This window comes from Cavia porcellus, unplaced genomic scaffold (assembly GCF_034190915.1).
Source record: "Cavia porcellus strain 051 isolate PalLab524CR breed Dunkin Hartley unplaced genomic scaffold, mCavPor4.1 scaffold_24, whole genome shotgun sequence".
Lineage (NCBI taxonomy): Eukaryota > Metazoa > Chordata > Mammalia > Rodentia > Caviidae > Cavia > Cavia porcellus.
Genome location: NW_026947507.1, coordinates 3033337 through 3054772, shown reverse-complemented (window position 1 = coordinate 3054772; position 21436 = coordinate 3033337).

The window sequence follows — 21436 nt, the reverse complement described above, 5'->3', positions numbered from 1 at the left end:
AACATGCAATAATCCTCCTGCCTCAGCCTCCCAAGTACTGGGATTATAGGAATGCACCACAATGCCAGGTACAACATTGCGTAATTTCTTTTACATTATTTTATGTATTGATATACTATATATTTATATATTCTATGTAGGATATATTATTACTCAGTGCTACCTATTATTATTCATATATATTATATATCAGTGATGACAAAATTATGACACATGTTATATGATTTTAAGACAAAAGATGTTAATGTGTAAACTATTTTTTAAAACTAAAACCTCAGTATTCAGGTTTAATTGTAATGTTGGTACTTTGCAATAAATAGGTGGATTTTGGGTTGCAGTGTGGACACTCATCTCTAGAGGGTTCACCATCTCTGCTGTATACCATTATAGGTTACTAGTCCATATGTTATTATTAAAATATATAGTTATCATTAGATATATCATGTAGCTAATTCAGTTCCTTCATCACCTAACTCTTGGCTTTGGCACATAAGTCTTAGAGTTGTAGGTGGCAGTTCAGGGGCCTCAGAGTACTTCTGTTGGTTGTTGTCACCTTCTGGGAATGGCAGGCACAGTAGAAACTTATATTCAGGCTGGCATTGTCCATCATGTGACTAATTAGATCAAGAGCTGGTACCCACCGGAAGGAACTATCTAGTTTGTTTCATGGTCTGTGAAGCAGTCACCTGCAAAACATTACTAGGTAGGTATTGTTGTAGTTTGGCATAGCTAATGCCATCTTGTGCCCTGTATTTGACCCAGAAGAATGGAAAATCACTCAGGGTACAATCCCATGAGAAAATCAGGATCAGCTGCACCCACAAGAGAAACATTAACCTGCTCAACAAAGAGGCAGGATTCAGGTGTCAACTAAAAATTAATGTAAAATTCTAGCTGAAGTGTTTCCAGCAGGATGTCTTTTTGGGGTTTTCTATTTTAAAAGCTTTGTAACTTTCCAGGTCAGGGCCACTAGGTGGGATCCTAAAACAGGGGTCTCTACATGAGTGGTCACTGAGCTCAGCTAATTAAATCCAAAATTTATCAATTCCTATATTATCCATGAAGCCACTTCAGGTATGTGCAATATTGGACAATGACAAAGTGACCCAATCAGGGCCTCATTTCCTGGGAAGTCTTAGAAGCGGGACCTGGATTTGAACCCAGATAGGGAGTGCTACAGCACGTGCACTCTAAAACACTTTGCTCACTGCCTTAGAAGCACAGACAGAATTAAACTGAGTCACATTCATGCCCAGGTCATGCTGCAGGAGCAGCAGGTGACATGGTGACTGCGGAACTCACCTCCGGAACTGCGTGGGGTGCCGTTTCCTCGAGAACCGTCCAGGACCTCTTGCGTTGTTTGTGACTGTAGAGGCCACTGTTTTCCCGTCGTTCCTCATGGAGCTTCCTAAGCACGTCTAGAGCAGCTCAGCTGTTTCTCTTCTCTGTAATGTGAACTGCTGCCCTACTATGGCACTGGGATGGCCGGCAGTGGAACAGGAAGTCTTTCCGTGGCTTTATCCCATATACAGGCCTGTTTTCCTCCTAACAAAAATGTAAAACATACCTTCTTAGGAAGTTTATCTTGGGGCTAGGGATTTAGCTCAGCGGCATAAGTGCCTGCCTGGCAAGTGTGAAGTTGTGAGTTTCATTCCTGGTATCCAAAAAAATAGAAAAGTTTATCTTATATTTCTGCAAATCAAGTTACACTTCCCAGCTTTTAAAAAATTTTATTTTAAAGGGAATAGAACAGAACAAAATAAAACAGAACAAAGCAGAGCCAAACAAAACAATGCAAGCAACATAGATTTCTTTTTTTTTTTGTTTGTTTGTTTGTTTTTAAAGTATGCATTTGTCAAAAATGAGTGCTTTGAGGGGTCTGTTTTTTTTTTTATTTAAAGAGAAAGAAACAAAAAAATACATGGAGATAAAAAAGGGTAGAAATAATACAGAATTACAGAAAAATAAACGGTAAGAAATCACCAGTTGATAAGTTATATATTGTCATCTTAGAAATAGCTGTTTAGGTTACAAAATTACAGTATGTAAAATGACATTCAAATAGTGACACTGCCAACAGTTCTGCTCAATGATCTAACAAAAACTTAGTAATATGGTTATCAGTCCTACACACTTGTTTTATATCTTAAAGAGGGTAAGATTAAACATATCAAAACAGAACAAAACAGTTAAAAAAAAACAATTTAAAGAAATACAGACTTCAAAGCAAGTCCACTGGAGATCTTCACTAGTTATCTAATTGTCTCTAGTTTCTTCCACATAGTTGTCCCCATCTTCATGCACATTAAATACATACTGCATATTATAGAACTAATCAAATCATTACAGGATGATGAAGGCTTTTTAGGTCTTCAAGATCTGACATTGGGGAAGACAATAATAACTACCATCGCGTCTCTCATTCTCTTTGTAGTAGCTGTCCTTGTCTTTACATATGCTGAAATTGAACTTGAGTGAATTGACAAGTGAATAATAATATTGCTAGATTTTATATCATAATGCTACAAAATTAGCATTGGGTTTCTTACTGTCTCTTCTTCAGAATATCTGTTCATTACATCTTGCATTATATAATCTGTTCCTGTAAATAGTTTTTTTAAAAAAATCTTCTCATGTGTGAATTTCTACATGTATATCTATCCTCTCAGTATTATAGGGGAAAACAAACCATAACAAGACAGCAAAACAAGTTCCTAGAAAAACATGCAATGAATAAGACACATAGGACCACAATATTAGGTGATCTACCATAGTTACTATGCTTTGTCTTGTTATTTTCAGTAGAATTGTCTACATCATCAGACATAATATAATTGAACATAGCATTACATAGCTATTTTAATTAAAACACCAGTTTGAAAACATTGTAGGACTTGAGAGCTGTTTTTATTTATTTATTTATTTATTTATTTATTTATTTTTTGGTCTTTTTCCTTTTTATCGGCACCGGGGATCGAATTCACGACTGCCTGCTTGCAAGGCAGGTGCTTATGCCGCTGAGCTAAATCCCCAGCCCCATTGAGAGCTGTTAATAATTAACACCAGTATGGTTATCTTTTACATCTTGTCATCTTCAGAGTAGTTGCCTCTACTTTTAGGGTTGATACTATCAAGCATACCAAATTCAAATAAAATCAGCCAAGGCAAAAATGCGGTCTTATGAATTGGATTCAAATAAGATCAGTCATAGTAAAACAATGTAAGTAATACAAGATATCAGTTTAAGTTAATAGGAAATTAAGGATAGTTACTATGGTATAACCTGTATTTTTGGGTCAGATGTCTGTGCCCTCAAATCTGATATGAGTGGACAGACCAGAACAAATTAAATTCAAACTAAACAGGGCAATAAGACTACTGTGTCTTTTAAATCCTGATACACTATTAACAATGACCTCTGCCTTTTTTTATAGTGTATCAAAGCTATCTATATTAAAGACTATAGCTTACTGTCTCTGCTTCATGTCTGCTACTCCACTTTACTGCTATAATTTGTCCACCTTACTCCCTCATTCCACTGTCTGCCCCGTTCATTGAGGCCTCTCTGCCACTGTTGCTGGAATCTGGTATCTCTTCCTCTCTTTCTCTAGAATGTCCTTCAGCACTCTCTATAGGGTTGGGTTGGTGGCCACGAACTCCCACAGTTCCTCCTTGTCTTGGAAGCATCTTATTTCTCCATTAATTTTGAGAGAGAGTTTTTATGGGTATATGAGTCTTGGTTGCATATTATTTTCTTTCAGAACTTGGAATATTTCTCCCCATTCCCTTCTTGATTTAAGAGTTTGTGTTGATAAGTCTGTTGTTATTTTGATAATTTTCCTGTTGTAGGTAATCTGCTTCTTTTCTCTGGCTGCTTTTAATATTCTGTTCTTTTGGTGGATTTCTGGAATCTTGATTATTATATATCTGGGTATAGATCTGTTTTGGTTGTAGGTAGCTGGTGTTCTGTATGCCTCTTTTATCTGTATATCTTCTTTTTGCTATACATGGGAAATTTTGCTTTAATATATCTATGAATATTCTTTGTATTTCATTTTTGGTTGCTCCTGCTTCCTCATTCACATGCTTTATTCTTAAGTTATGCATCCTTTTGTCATTTTCTAGCCTTTGAATTGTTTCTTTCTGGTTCCTTGTTATTTTTAAGAGGTCTTTTCTTTCACAATCATATAGCATAAATCTCTCTTCAAGTTTCAAAAGGCTAACTTTAGTTTCTGTCAAGGCATTTTGCCAGTGTTCAATGGAGTTTTTAGTTTCCTGGTAATCTCTTTGGATCTGTTTCATGTATTCTAAGTTATGTTTAAATTCTTTTTCAGAAGTTTCTTTTTCTTTTCTGATTTCCTCCATTCTTCTATCTGTGTTCTCTTGGGTGGGGCTTGTCATTTCTTTAATTAATCTCTTTATATCTTGCCTCACTTGGATCAGGAGCACAGCTTTAAATTCATCTATGAGTACATGGAGGTATTTTTTTTTTTTTATTTCGGCTGATGCTGTGTCCAGTATTGGATGGTTACTGTGCTTGTTCTCTTCAGTGTTTACTTCTGGGCTTATATTCTCATGTTGGGCAGCTGGAGATTTTTTTTTATTTCTATCTCCTGTCATGTTTCCGGTTTTTTCAGACTGGAGCGTCCTGGGGGTCTCTGGCTCTCTCCATATTGATTAAGGCCTTTCAGAAGCATGCTGACTTGAGTTTTTGCTGTCCTCCCCAATTTGCTGTTATCTGGGATAAGCAGGGATGCAGGGATGGTGCAGGCTAGCCTCCAGCCTCTGTGCTGGTCAATCCGCAAATTAGGCTGTACTTTTTGGATGTTACAAAGTCACGACTATTATGTATCTGCTTTTTGGGTCCCAACCAGAGGCTTGGACCAGCCCCAGCAGATCCTGCCAGTTCTCTCTGTGCCAGAAGCAGTTGACTAATGTCATTGTGGCACAGGTTTCTGCCCAAATCCCAGCTGTCCTCTTCCAGACCTTTCTGTGCAAGGAGCGACTATCTAATGTCACCATGACACTGGGTCTGCCCAATTCCAAGATATCCTCCACTAGTTCTCTCTATGTCGCTGACGCCATCACGGTGCCAGGCTCTGCCCAATTTCAAGATGTCCTCCACCAGCCCTCTCTATGCCAGGGGCGACTGTCTGATGTCACCTAGCTGTGGGCTCTGCCCAAGTTCAAGATGTCCTCCATCAGACTCTCCGTGTTACTGATGTTGCCATGGTGGCGGGGTCTGCCCAATTCCAAGATGTCCTCCAGCCAGCCACAGCAGCTGTGGGACCCAGTCCCTAGTACTCACCAGGACTCAGTGCAAGTCTTCCTCTTGAGTCTACTGCACACTATGCCACTTGCCTTCACTGCGTTCCTGACACAGTGCAGAATAGTCAGAAAACTGCATGGTGTTCGGCTTTGGAGCTCCAGAGCTTCTCACAATCTCCTCCAGCGCAGCCGGGCAGCCCTAGCTGCCCGGGCTTCTGGGGTTCAATTTCCAGCAGTCGCCAAAAGCCAATACAACTTTTCCTCTTGGATTCACCAGTTAGTGTGCCGTGTTAAAGATGCAGAATTTGCAGACTCCTGTTATCAGCCGTCGCAGTCTCAGCACGACCTTAAATCCTCCAGCCACGCTGTCTTGATTAATACGAATTGTTACCCATTCATCTGGCTCTCTCCATGTTGTCATATTCTATGATTTCTCTGGAGAGACTCTCCGCCCAATCCCTTAGCAAGCTGCCATTTTTGAAACATCTCCGCAATATAGATTTCAAAACAAGACAACAGGAAATCAGCAGTGGCTACCATAATGTCTCTCATTTTCTTCGAAATAGTTGTCCATAGCTTCACACATAGTGAATTCAACAAGACAAAATAGTACAAGATCAATCAAAACAAAAGAAAGAAATCATTACATGCCTTCAAAACCAGACAATAGGAAAATCAGCAATGGCTACCATAATGTCCATTATTATCTTCAAAATAGTTGTCTATATCTTCACATATATTGAAATTAAATAGTACAAAATAGACTATAACCAATCAAAACAAAGAATAAAAGCATTACTGGACTTCACAACAAGACGATAGGAAATCAGCAATGCCTACTATGATGTCTCATTTTCTTCAAAGTAGCTGTTCATACCATCACACAGAGTAGAATCAATTCTTGTAAACTCTTTAGGAGAAGTTCTAGGTGTGTATAAACCTATATACGTACTTCTGTGTTAGAGAGAAAAATAAAACCAAAACAACACAAATTACAAGGAAAAAACAAGAAACAAAAGAAATAAACAAATAACAACAACAAAGAACCAAAAACAGTGACAATATAGGCTTTCAAAACAAGGGGGTAGGAACATGACTCAAGTTGTTATTTTGCATACTTATCTTCAAAAGAGTTAACCAGATTACCAGATATAAACATGCAAAATTGACCCAGTCCTATGAATGTTGTTCCAAGAACTAATGGAATTAGTAGCACAATCATCTTAGCTATCTTAAGTGTGTATATACAATTTTTTTTTTGGTACCAGGAATCCAATTCACAAGCTTGTGCTTATCAGGCAGACCCTTATACTGTTGAGCCAAATCCCCGGCCCTATACAATTTTATATCTTTTTTCTTTTCCCTTCCTTTTTTTCTCCTTTTTCTTGAGTCATTTTTCCCCTTTGAACAATTTCTTACCCTTTCACAATATTTATTGAAAATTTGTATCTTATTTATTGATATTTTGTATCTTTCAGTTTCTTACATTAGGGAGACAATATAGTATTGACACGTGAGTCTAACTTATTTCACTTATGAGTGTGGTATCAAGTCGTACCTATTTACCTATAAAGCCTCAATGTGATCCTTCATTTTAGCTTAGTACTCCATTGTATAAAAATACCACATCTTTCTTATCCATTTCTCAATTGATGGGCATGTAGGTTGTTACCAAAATCTGGCTATTACAAATAGTGCTGCCATAAACATGGGTGCACATATATCACTGTGGTATGATGTTTTCAGTTCTTCTGGGAATATGCCCAGAAGTGGAATAGCTGGGTCAAATGGGACTTCCAATCCCAGATCTCTGAGGACCTCCACACTGATTTCCACAGTGATTGCCCACCAACAGTGCAGAAGAATTCCTTTTTCCCTGCAGCCTCTCCAGCATTTGTTATTGGTGGCTTTCTGCATCATGGCCATTCTTTCTGGAGTGAGATGGAATCTCAGTGTGGTTTTAATTTGCATTTCTCTAATGACCAGTGATGGTGAATGTTTTTTCTTGTATTTATTTGCCATTTGTGTTTCTTCTGCTGAGAAGTATGTTTTCATCTCAGATGCCCATTTTTGGATTGGGTCTTTGAATTTCAAGGGTTTGGTTTTTTTTAATTCTTTATATGTTTTAGATAGAAGTCCTTTGTCTGAGGAACAGTTGACTAAGATTTTTTCACAATTTGTGAGTTTTCTTTTCACAGTTTGTGAGTTGGAGATTTCTTTTGACATGCAAAAAACTTTTCAATAAGATGAGATTCCATTTACTGATTCTGGGAAGTACTTCCCATGCAGTTTGAATTTTGTTAACGAATTCTCTGCCTACCCCTATGACTTCAAGATTTCTACCCACTTTGTCTTCCACAAATTTAGTGTTTCTGTTTTAATATTTAGATCTTTGATCCATTTTGACTTTAGTTTAGTGCATGGTGATAGGTATGGGTCTAGTTTTGGTTTTTGGCATATGGAAAGCCACTTTTTCCAGCACCATATTAAAGAAGCTGCCTTTTTTCCAGTGAACATGTTTGGTCTCTTTGTCAAAAATAATGTGGCTGAGTGTCTTTGAAGTTGTAGTTGTATCTTCTAATGTATTCCATTGATCTTCGGGTCTGTTTTTATTCCAGTACTGTGCTGATTTTATCACAGTAGCTTTGTAGTACAGCGTCAGGTCAGGGATTGTGATGCTTCTGCCTTGCCTTTGTTGCTCAGAATTGCCTTCGCTATTCTAGGTCTCTTCTGGGTCCAGATGAATTTTAGGAATGATTTCTCTAGATCTGTGAGGTATGCTAGTGATATTTGGATGGGAATTGTGTATTAAATCTTTATAACAATTTTGGGAGAATAGCTGTTTTCACAATGTTTGTTCTTCCTATCTATGAACAAGGAAGGTCTTTCCATTTTTTTTCTTTCTTTGTTTTTTTCAGTACCAGGAATCGAACTCATGACCTCGTGCTTTCCAGGCAGGCGCTTAAGCCTCTGAGTGAAATCCCTGGCCCTCCATTTTCTTAGCTCCTCTTCAACTTCTTTTTTCAGAGTGTTTTAATTTTCACTGAATAAATCTTTTCCTTCCTTTGTTAGATTGATTCCTAAGTATTTCTTTTTTTTTTTTTTTTTTGTTATTGTGAGGGGTGTGGTTTCTTTTATTTTTGTCCCAGTGAATTTGTTTTTTGTGTACAGGAATGCTATTGATTTTTTTTTTTTTTTTTTTTTTTTTGTCTTTTTGAGACAGGGTCTCACCATGCAATTCAGCCTGGCCTTGAGCTCGCTTCATAGCCCAGGCTGATCTTGAACTTGTAGTGATCCTCCTCCTGTCTCAGCCTTCCAACTGCTGGGATTACAGGCATGAGCCACCATGCCCAGCTCTGCTATCGAGTTTTGAGTGCTGACTTTGTATCTCGCTACATTACTGGCTTTGATTATATCTAGAAGTTTTTCGATGGAGTTTTGGGGGTCTTCTATGTGGAGTATCATGTCATTAGTAAATAATGATAGTTTAACTGCTTTTTTATCCTTATTCTTTTTATGCCTCTCTCTGTCTAATTGTGCTGGCTAATATTTCCAGCACTATATTGAATAGAGTGGTGCTATTAGACACCCTGTCCTGATTTTAGAGTAAAAGCTTTCAGGTTTGACCATTTATTATGATGCTGGCTATTGGTTTGTCATAGAAAGTTTTTATCCTTGAGATAGAGACTATCTACTCCAATTTTCTGTAGGGTTCTTATCATGAATGAGTGCTGGACTCTATCAAAAGCTTTTTCTGCATGCATTGAAGTGATCATGTAATCCTTATCTTTGGCTCTATTGATATGGTGTACTACATTTATTGATTGCATATGTTGAACTACCTCTGCATTTCTGAGATGAATCCCACTTGGCCATAGTGTATAATCTTCTACATGATTTTCTGCATTCTGTTTGCCAGTATTTTACTGAGAATTTTTGCATCTGTGTTCGTTAGGGAGATGACCTGTAGTTCTCATTTTTGGTTGGGTCTTTCTCTTGTTTTGGTATTAGGACAATGCTTGCTTCCAATAATGAGTTAGGGAGAATTGCTTCCCTTTCGATTTCATTGAAGAGTTTGAGGAGTGTTGGAATTAAATCTTCCTTGAATTTCTTGTAGAATTATACAGTGATTCCATCAGGACCCGGGCTTTTCTTTTTTGGTAAGGTTTTAATTGCATTTTCAATTTCATTATTTGAAATTATGTTATTCAGAAGTTTTACATCTTCTTAATCCAGATTTGGATTAAGGAATCTTATGTCTCTCTCTGTCTAGGAATCTATCCATTTCTTGTGTGTTATCAAACCTATTAGAGTAAAGGTTTTTGAAATAAGTATTGATGATCCTCTGTGTTTTTACAGGGTTTGTGGAAGGTTTCACTCTTTTCATTCTTTATTGCATGAATTTTAGTTCTTTCTTTCCATTTTAAAATAAGGTTGTCTAGGGGCTTATCAATTTTGTTTATTCCTTCCGAGAGCCAACTCTTTAATTTATTAGCTCTTGGTAGTGTTTTCTTAGTCTCTGTTGCACTAATTTCTTCTCTGAGCTTTATGATTTCCTCCATCCTTTTGGCTTTGGTCTTGACTTGCTCTTCTTTTTCTAGATGTTTGAGGTGTAGCATCAGGTTGTTTATTTGTGTTCATTCTATTTTCCTTATGTGGGAGTTTACCACAATAAATTTCCCTCTGAGGACTGCTTTCATTGCATCCCACAGGTTCTGGTAAATTGTATTTGTGTTTTCATTTGCTAGTAGATATTGTTTAACTTCTTCTTTAATTTCCTCTGTGACCCATTGATTATTCAGAAGTGTATTATTTAATTTCCATGTGTTTATGGAGTTTTTGCAGTTTCTTTTGTCATTATTTCTAGTTTCATGGCACTATGATCAGCTAATATGCATGGGATAATTTCAATTCTTTTACATTTATTTAAGTATATTCTATGGGTTAGCACATGATCTATTTTAGAAAATTTTCATGTACAGCTGAGAAAAATGTATATTCTGATGTTGGGTGGAACACTCTGTATTTGTTTGCTAAGTCCATTTGTTCACATGTTTGTTTCAGTTCTGTTATTTCCTTGTTGATTTTCTGTATATTTGGTCTGTGTCTTTCTGTTAATGTGGTGTTAAATTCTCCTGTTATAATTGTGGTATTGTTTATTTGAGTTTTAATTTTTATTAATATTTGTTTTATATAGCTGGGTGCTCCCATATTTTGTGCATATATATTTAAGATTGTTATCTCTTCCTCTTGAAGTTTTCCCCTGCTAGTATTGTAGTGACCTTTATTTCTATTGATCATTATTGGTTTGAAGTTCACATTGTCTGCAAACAGAATAGCTACCCCTGCTTTTCTTTGGAGGGGTGTTCCTGTTGCGTGAAGTATTGTTCTCCTTCCTTTCACTTTCAGACTATGAATTTCCTTTTGGATTAGATGGGTTTCTTGTATATAGCATATGGTTGGATGTTGTTTCTTGATCCATTCTGCTAGTCTGTTTCTTTTAATTGGGGAATTGAGGCCATTTACATTAATGGTTTTAACTGATGTATATTTGTTTATTTTTTTCATGTTATCTTTCTGCCATTGGTTCTTTACCTTACCCCCTCTGTTTAATTGTTTGCCTTGGTTAGTCTTCTTTTTGTTTTTCTATTGATGTTCTTGTAGTCATAGTTATTTTTATGTCTATCTAGAATATCTTTCGGTATTCCTTGCAGGGTTGGTTTGGTGGTCATAAAGTTCTTCAACTGTTCTTTGTCATGGAAGCATCTTATTTATCTATCAGTTTTGAAGGATATTTTTGCAGGGCACATCAATTTGGATTGGAAGTTGTTTTCCTCTAGCATTTGAAATACTACACTCCATGCTCTTCTTGACTTCATTGTTTGAAGAGTTTGCTGTGATTCTGGTGGGCTTTCCTTTATGGTGATTTGTTTCTTTTCTCTAGCAGGTTTTAATATTCTGTTATGTTGAATTTCTGGGATGTTGATTAGTATATGTCTGAGTCTAGATTTATTTTGGTTATGGCTAATTTGAGTCCTACATTCTGCACTTATCTGTATATCAGTTTCCTTTCCCCTATTTGGGAAATTTTTACTTCTATAAAGTCTTGTGATAGCATTTATGTTGTCACCTTCTTCTTTGTTTACACCTATCAGCCTTACGTGGTTTTTCTTTGCATCATCTTCCAACTGTTGAATTGGTATTTCTTGATTCCTTGTTATTTTTTAAAAGATGTTCCTTTCCTGTTCGCAAGCTGCAGTCTTGCCTTCAAGGTCTGACAGTCTGTCTTCATTTTCATTGAGACTGCTTTGCCAGCTTTTGATGGAATTTTTGATTTCCTGGATATTTTTTAATCTGTTTCATTCATTCTGTTTCTGTCTTATATTGTTAATTTAACATTTCCATCTTTTTGCAATGCTCCTCAATTTTTTAAACTCTATCCTCTTTAGATGTGTTCAACATTTCTTTCATTATGTTTTCATTTCTTCTTTTACGTGCAAGATTATTTCTGACCTGAGTTCCCTCAAAGCTTCATGGAGCTGTTTCTTTATTTCAGTTGCTATCATTTCCGATGTTTCAGGTATATGGCTTACATTTTCTTTTATGTCCATGACTCCTAAGCTTGTTTGGGATGGATTAGAGGTTTCAGGTTGCATTTTGCTCTTTCATTTTGTTACTTTCTTGTATTACACTGCAGAAGCTAAATGCAAGGTCTCAGCTTCTTCCTGGGCTGAGGATGACTGTCTGTACTGCAAGATGTTTCCCCAGCTAAGTGGAGGTCATTAGTCAGGCCTTACCAGGTCACTAGTGGCACTTGAAGGCTCCTCAAATGTGAGGAGTGTGGCTAGGTGGGCCTTTAGCACACCCCACATGGCACTCTGAAGCTCCCTGGCTTCTTGAGGTTGCTGGGTGGGGCTCTACCAGGTTCTAAGTGGTGTACAAAGGCTGAACAGCTAGATGGAGTATAGTACGCAGGTCCTTAGCTCATGCCACATTGTGCACCAAAGCTCTGCAGCTGCTTGGGGTCACTCGATGGGGTACTACCAGGTTCTGAGTGAGGTGCCAAGGTTGCACGGCTGGGTGAGGTTTGCTGTGCAGGACTTCAGCTCATGCCATTGAGCACAGGTGGTTCTCCAGCCATTTGGGATCTCCAGCCACTGGGCAGGGCCCAATCAAGTCTTGAGGGACCTACCCAAAGGTCCCTGGCTGATTAAGGATGTCGAGTGGGGCCCTATTGGGTTCAGAGCAAGGTGTGAGGTTGCATGGCTGGATGGGGTACACTGTGCAGCACTTCCCAGCTTTTTTACTAGTAAAATAAATACTTTTATACAAAAACATTGTTATCTGAACTATTATGAAAATTATATATGGAATTCAGCAGCTAACATATAAAACCGCTTATCTGATGAAAATGTAGAATAAAAGTACAATCAATAAACGCCCAAATTAAATTATCTCAAGGCTCATTTACTTGAAGTTTATTACCACTTCTCTATATCTTATTTTCTTTATGTAATAGTAAAACAAATGTTTAATGTACTTAAGTATATCCTAATGGGTAATTTGAATCTCTTTTTATCAAGGATACCTTCTGTGTTTTAAATTTGTATGAATTTATTGCCAGTCTAGAGTTCTTTTGCTTGCTTGCTGGACACTGTAGGTTGACTCTGCTAGGTGTTAGTCTCTACCATTGGTCTTTGTTGGCTTCTGGTCTCTGGAGCTCTTGGCAGTGTTTACAAGTCTGAGTATCCATTTGTCTTCCTTTGGAAATGACTGCTCTGTTTACTCAGAACAAAAATCCAAAGTAGATTTAAAGGGCTTTTGGGACTTCCGGGAGAACATGGCGGACAGACAACAGCAACTACCGGAGGCTCTCTGAAAGGCTCGGCTCAGAGGCCAGGAATGATGCGGACTAAGGAGACATGAACCGGTAGAGATATGCTCGGCTGACTCAGGAACGAACTGGGCTGAGAGAAACCAACTTAGAATACAGTCCTGGCGCTAAAATAGGAACCGAAAAGACTCGGTATGGAGGCTCGACCCCGCGCCATTGGAAACCGCGATTTGGGTTTCCCGCTGCTCGGTGGCTGGCTGCCTCCACAGCGGCTCGGCAAGGAGAGATGTGCAGAAGCTCTAGGAACGGGAGTCTGCGAATGGAGTCGAAAACAGGACGGACAAGGAGGCGTACATGAAAACTGACTGGTGGCGAGGTGAGTGAGAGGAACTGACCTCCTACCACAGTTTGACTCCAGCAGAGGACTTTCTGGGCTCGGGCAGTCCTGTAAGAGCAGGGCGCGGTGGCGACTCCAGCCACACATTCCCCTCTCGGACAGGATTGGTGAAAAGTGCCTGGCCTGCGGGATGCTGCGGGCGGACTTGGTAGGCTGGCCTAACCCAGATCCCAGAGCCTGACGGTGGCCCGGAGGGGCGACAGACTCCCACGTAGGCTGCCTAGTCTGTAACTCCCTGGTGCGCAGCGGTGGGCGGGAACACCTAGCCAGTGCAATTTGATCAGGCTGTGGCTGACAGGCAGGGAAGCCGGGCCTCCTATGTAAGCTTGCATTTTATAAGGAACAGAAAATATGGGGAAGGGAAGCAACAAGAAAGGCTCCTCGGCCCCCAATTCTGAGAAACAGGCAATAGTGGACACCGCACCAATATACATTAAGCGCCATATAGAGAGCCTCATAGACCAATTCAGGAATGAAGTTATCAACGACCTGAAGCTAGAAGTATGCAGAATAGTTAGAGAAATGCTAAGCACCACCCAGGAAAAAACAGATGGTGGAATGGAAGAACAGAAAAAGAGGGGAGAATTGCTTGATGGAGAAAACAGAGAAAGCATTGAGTATGTGAAGCAGGTTCAAAGGGACTATCAAGAAATTAAGAAGTCTATCCAAGACTGGCATAACAGCTTGAAAGAAACTAAGGACAGACTATCTGAACTGGAGGGCAGACTTGTAATATGGGAGAATGACATGAAAAACTTCTTAAAAATAACAAAGAAACAAACAGCAATAATACAAAGACAAGAAGATGATAAGAGGAGCCATAACTTAAGGATTAAGAACATAAAAGAAGAAGTAGGGACACAAACAAGTGAACTACAAAAGCTACTCACAGAAATAATCCAGGAGAATTTTCCTAATTTAGCAAAAGGTAAAGATACTCAGATGTATGAGGCATACAGGACCCCAGCTACCTACAACCCTAACAGAGAAACACCCAGGCATATAATAATAAAAATTCCAGAAATTCAATACAAGAACAGAATATTAAAAGCTGTAAGAGACAAGAAACAGACCACTTACAAGGGAACACCCATCAGAATTACAGCAGATTTCTCTGCACAAACCATCAAATCACGAAGAGCATGGGGGGAAATAATTCAAGCTTTGAAAGATAATAATCTCCAGCCAAGATTGAGATATCCTGCACAACTGTCCCTGGAAATTGATGGAAAAACGAGGTGCTTCCAGGATAAAGAGGAACTGGGGGAATTTGCAACCACCAATTCAACTCTACAGAAAGTATTGCAGGATATTCTAAAAAAAGAAAAATACAAAGAACCCAGAAATAGTGGCAGGGAGGCCACAACGAATGGAGCAGAGAACAAAATGAAGAAGACAAACTGACAGCTACTGACAGAAAAAGAGCTCAACAGAAATGAGACAGAGAAGATTGGATGATAGGAACAGCTATTTTGGAGAAAATGACATCTTAATAGGTAATACTGATTTAGTATCAACTTGTTTTGAAGTCTCATCTAGCTTTTGTTCTTCTGTCTCCAATGGTCTAAACAGGTTGTATCTTATTGGATTTTATTATGTATGATAGTATAAGCAAAAACCTTTTAAAGACAAGGAGAATATACAGAAACCATTGTTCATTTTCTGTTAGTAGATTCTAAATACTCTATAATGCTGTCATTCTCTTAAATGGTTTTACATTGTTTTGATATACTTAATGCTACAGTATACAAAGTTGTACTCAAGGATTTCAAGGAAAAAGACAATATGGTAACTACTTTTAGGTCAGGATTATCTGGTGGTGAAACACTATTCTGCTTAAATGGTTATGTTTTGATCTGCGCTGTTTCGCTGTTATGCCCTCTTTTATCTCAATCTCCACTCCATTATTTACTTTTTTATTTTTATCCGTTTAATTAAAGGGAAAAAAATAGCAGGATATAATATAGTAACCCACTTTGACTTTTCATTACCTTGATTTAAAGCCCTGTATTACTCTCACCATCTGGTTTTTAACTGATGTTCCCCTATTCTGTTTTGCTGGATAGTATTAGGTTCGAAAATTTAGCCATCAGCTGTGAAGATAATGACATTCATTATAACGCCCATTCTCGTTGACTTTTATCTACTTTTGAAGACTTACAATGTCTCCAATGTTTTGGTTTTGTCGGTTTTGTTCTTTACTGTTTTGCTCAATTGTATTACAACTAATGATATAGGCAATTCTATTAGAGGTATCGGGAGGCATTATGGTAACCATTGTTGATCACCTTGTATTATGTTTTTATATTATCTATTATGTCCACCCTTTTGACTTGACCGATTCTGTTCTGTTATGTCACATTTGGTTTTACTCTCTTCCAAAAAAGCAATAAGAACCGTGGGAGCAATGAAACCCAAAATGTGTAATAGTCATTGTACAAAAGAGAGGAAAAGAAAGTGCTCTAAACTATATAGCTGCATGTATATTTAAGTGTATAAGACAGAAAATGATATCACAGAGTTTTATTGGATCATTGAACAGAACTGTTTGCAGTATCATTGTTGGAATGTCCACTTTACAAGCTTTAATTTTGTGACTTGAACAATTATTTCTAAGATGGCAATATGTAATCCATTAACTAGTGATTTCCTACTGCGCATTTTTTCTTCTGTAAATCTGTATAACTTGTACCCCTTCACTGTTTTTTTTTCTTTTCTCCTTAAATAAAAAATTAAAAAAAAAAAAATAAAGGCCTTTTGGAGCTCATATAACCCTGGAAATAAGTCATAAACAGGTATATGAGAAAACCAAAGCAAGACTTTAACAGAGCTTGTGTTGTGGTATATAAGATAGAGTCATCAAAGACTAAAACTCAAGAATTGGCTGAGAAATGCTACTTTTATAGCAGCTTGCAGGCCTGTCAGCAAGGTCAGGACTGAAAGCTTTCTATGAATGTTGGGTATGCACATAAGGAGCCTGGATCCCTCCCTTCCTGATGTTAGCCACTCAAAAAAGCAACAGTATCTTCTAAAGAGGCCAAAGTGGTGAGAGGCATGACACTGCCTACATAGCTGCCCTCATATTGGAGTGGAGACTAGAAGTTTGATAGCCAGAAAAGACACAGAAGCAAACTGTCTCTGTCCGTAGGAGACAAGGGTAAGCCAAGGGAAGTGAGGGGTAAGGAGTGCGATAGCCACTAGCCAAGCCATCTTCCCCCTCCTACTGGCATGAGAAAAATGAGAGCCACATGCTTTTCATCTGTCCCAAAACCGGTTTGAATGACTTTGCCATCATTGATTTTTAGATATTCTTTTATTTTTAAAAATATTTGTATTTTGATTAGTATGTGTTACACTACATAATGAATATGCTTATCTCCATACCTTATTGAATGGCACAGACCCCATATTGTGGGGTACTGCCTGAACTTCTTGCAGCCTGGGTCCCAATTACCTTTGTGGGTCCAACAAAAAGCATGAGACTTCTTCAGCTTATGCAGCCCTAATTGCCACACCTCTGATCTCTTAAAATACAGTGTTTATGTAAGGAGTTCATGTCAGCTCTTTTCATAAAGCTGTTGGCCATTATCTATTTTTTCCTCATTGCTTATCACAGTTTCAGCACTTAGAACTCAATGGATACATTTGAATTGAGTTTGCATATATTGTCATAAGCCTCCAAATGCATTTCATGATGCATATGCTTATACATTCATTGTAACTTTGGCTACCCACTACACTCAAGGGTCTGGCTAAGTTCTGGTTCTTAGCTGCTTCAGGTTTTTATCTATTACTGATGTAAGGAAGACCTTTAAAAATGCTGTTTTTAGCTACATGTCTCTTCCTTTTAAAGTCTGACCACATTTTTGAGTAGTTTTAGCTAGATTAGCATAACACTATCTTGATTCATAAGGGTCTAGGACCTCTCACTACACGGTAGCTTCAGATTACAGGAGAAAATTGTGAAGTGCTCCAGCCTCTCTCCGAAGTAAGCATTCTAGGAGACTAGACTGAATAGTTTAACAGGGATAGGCAAAGCTCAGACTTCAGAGCCTCCCTGAGTATAAGGGAGGCCACAAGAACCAGTCAGGCTGGTTTGGGGATCAAAGAGCTGCTGTTTATAATATAAATCAGCATAGTTTAGAATAAGAATGTTAAATAGATCAATCTTTGGCATGCTATGTGCTGCCTACCCAAGTCCTAGAGCCTTCCCTTTCCCAGCTCTTTTTGTGACAGAGAGGCTGAAGCTGCTTTGTATGAGAAAATGGGACACTCCACAACCGTCAAAGCTGGAAAGTCTCCTTGTGATCAGCAGTGAATTCCCCAGCATGAGAATAGGGTGCTTTCATTATGATGAGGTTTTATGGGCTCAGAACAGAAACAGCCTGTTTGTTCTGTCTTTCTGAACTACATTAAAAAATAGACTTTCCAGAGAACAATATTTCTGAACCTCCTTCCTCGGCTTCCCTCTCTGCGTAGTTTCTCACTGGACAGCCTCCTCCACCTTTCTCACTGCAGAGAGAAGCTGCAGATGTCTCAAAACTCCATACTTGTGAATTGGTCTTCTCATGCACCTCCAGGTCCACACTGTTGGTATCTTGCGTGGCATCTCCATCAGAGTAAGTCAGTATATTTAAAATTGAGGTCCCATATGTCCTGCCTGGATCTAGTCTAGATGCTGCCAGTTTCTTCTATGAATCCTGGTTCTCCAAGTCACCTGGCACATCCTTAAGCTGCTTTCCTTTGCCCTTTCTCTCCCATTGGCAGCCACCATCTGCCAATACCCTATTTATAATGCTCTGATTACCCACTTCTCTTCCCTCTTTTTCTACCGCAGTTATATGTATGTTCACTATTTTCCAGCTGGTGATTATAGTAAGATTCATGCGATTCCCTAACTTCCAAAGCCATTTCTTCCATGTAACTTTTAAAATTTTTCTCTGGAATTAACCTCTGTCCTGAGTACTTAGTAGCTCTTTATCTATATCCCTTTTATCATACCACTAACCATCATCAAGTGTATTCACTCATTTATTTATTTGGTCAACAAATAATCATTAGACATTTATGTCTGGGCACTCTGCTAGGAAAACAATGGTGGGCAAAACTGATAAAATACGCACATCTGTGACACTTTCAATCTAGTGGGACAACAGATGTCAAGCCAATCATCACGGCTATCACAAATAAAATGCGTAATCTCAAACTGAAGCAAGGAAAACTTGAAGGAAAACTACAGAGCTGGCATGAAAACTCAGGCTCCCACTTCCTTCTAGAGCGAGGACAGACACAGCGTTCAACTTTCTATCCTCCAAGTCTAGCCCAGAGCGGTGCACACAGAGATACTCAATATGCTTTTGTTATGGAAACATCTTCTTCTTTTCCCAGCATGGAAGTGTGTGGCCTTTTCTGTCCTGCATTGTGACTCAAGCTGTCTTCTTCAGTTTCTATTTCCACAAATCCATGGATCACCTTTCTTCAAATGTATCTTATTCTTTGACAGCAGGTAAATCCTTGTGTCCTAGTAGCATTATCAGTAGCATTCTTTACTTTTTATGGAAAAAGTTTTTTTTTTTTACTGTATATACTTGAATAAATCACTGTTCATTACCAACATAAGCCATGATTTTTCTTCCTTTTGTTCTGAGTGCTAACTGTGGATGTGGAACATCACTGTTTATTTTGTTTCATGGGAAACTGGGTTATGCTTCATCTGTCCTTTGTGTCAACTGCTCACTTCCCGGCCATTTCTGAATCTGTTTGGGTATTACCTCTGCATCTTTTCTCTTAGGTTTCATAATGTTGCTCTTTCATGTTCTCTAATTTATAATCCTGTAATTTTTGGAGTCAGATTTTTAAAGCAAGTGACATATATCTCTTAGTACATTGTCTCTATCCTCACCCCCCAGAGATATTACATAATTCTTTTCAAGACATACTCTCAGAGAATCTCAGGTATGGTTTGTGTGTGTACTTTGTTTTAGCTTGGAAAGGAGATGGCATGGAACAGGTAACCTTATGTGACACAGTAATAAAAGAAATACTGCAAAGAATAAACAAACAAACAAATTCCATCAAGAGAGAATGTGTTATATAAATAATGGAACAGCCACATATAGAAAAATACTGTCATGAGTCTCAAGATAATAATGACCTTGAAATATGTGAATTGAAAAATACTTTGTTTCCAATATTGTAAGTATTATATACTTACACATATATACAAGAAAAATATTGGATAAGTATACCAAAATCTTGCTATCAATTTTCTCTGGGTAATAGACTTTTCATTTTTATATTCTGCTACATTTTAAAAAAAGAAGTAGACACTACATTTAATTTTGGTACAACCCAAATCCATATTTTTAAACACAGATCCTTCCTCATGGATTTTTTGATATTTCATTCCTGCTGCTACTAATCAAATATATGAGAATCAGTATCAACCCACTAGCTTCTTGTCCCTTTTCATCATTAATATTTCAAACTCTCAAGTACAACAGTGCAAGAAAATCCAATTTTTAAAATTACATTAGTCACAGTTACCACAGCATTCTCTTTGTATAAAAAGTTACCTGTGGCTGTGTCAAACATATAGTAACTAACTGTGACTCATCCTGAACTGTAGCCAAATTACCTATTGTATTTACGTTCTGTTTGTAAGGTAAAGTCAAATATTAACTCTGGTTACGTACCTTGATTACATATACGTGTTGGTAATGATAATCTTGGCTTTATATGGAACTCAGCTTCAGGAAAAGTGAAGTAGGGTGTGTGTGTGTGTGTGTGTGTGTGTGTGTGTGTGTGTGTTCTTTGAGTATGTGTTGTCCCTAGAAACTTGCCACTCTGGATAAATACAGGCTGAATTTTGAGACAGTTGGTTTTCTTTTACTTTCCCCTGATGATATTTTAGGAACCTAGTGGGGGTCAAGTTTTGAAAACTTTAAGAATTATTTAAGACAGTAATAATGTATGTTACTATAAATTAACCTACTATAAGACAGTTTCAGAAAATTACACAATAAGAAAAATTAGTTAGAAAATGATTTGTAGTTAGTTCTAAGTTCAGCTTTTATCTTCTGTAAACAAGCAATACTGGACTACTGTGCTCCAGCACTGCTCCCAGAGTTGCAACAGGGATTCTAGGAACCCTGGCAAAGTGAGAATTGAGTCCATCACCATTCTTAGCATGGTAAACATTTTGCTTGGATCTAAAAGCTGAAAACAAGGAGAGTATTTGATGCCTACTTTGTTGTCTTTATATATGACCTAAAGATTCAATAGAAAATTTATATTGTCCAAGTTGGATTTCAAAGGATTGGATGATGAGTTAATCGTTTTATGTATCATTATATATATATATATAACAATGATCATAACAGCTTTATTTTTCAGAGTCAAAACTAGAAACAACATGAATTGTCATCCACAGATGGGCCTATGAGCAACTTGGGGTTTATGCACACAAGGAATTATGACAAGCAACAACACACATGAAAGCCAACATGGTTATTCTGTATGAATAAGATTTTCAGGAAACAAACAAACAAAAACTATAAGCTGAATAGCTGTAGCTTTTTCACATCTAGAAAATACGAACTATCCACCAAGGTTAAAGTATCCAGGCAGCTTGGAATGTGAGAAGAGGAAGTGACTGCAAGTGGCACTAGGAAAGTTTCAAAGTGATGTTGGTCTGTGTCCATCACCGTTGGGATGATGGTTTCTAAGGTCTACAAAGGCTATAGCCTTGCGGTCACCACATACTATTCCTCCTCAGTATATGAATATTATACTTCCATATTTTATTCATTAACTAAGAATGAATAATCATTTAGATGCATCTAAAAGCTACAAGTTGCTATGGATCTGCCACTACCACCACAGAGATAAAATTTCAAAACCAATGTATCTGGCTCTTATGGAAAAATTATTGTAGG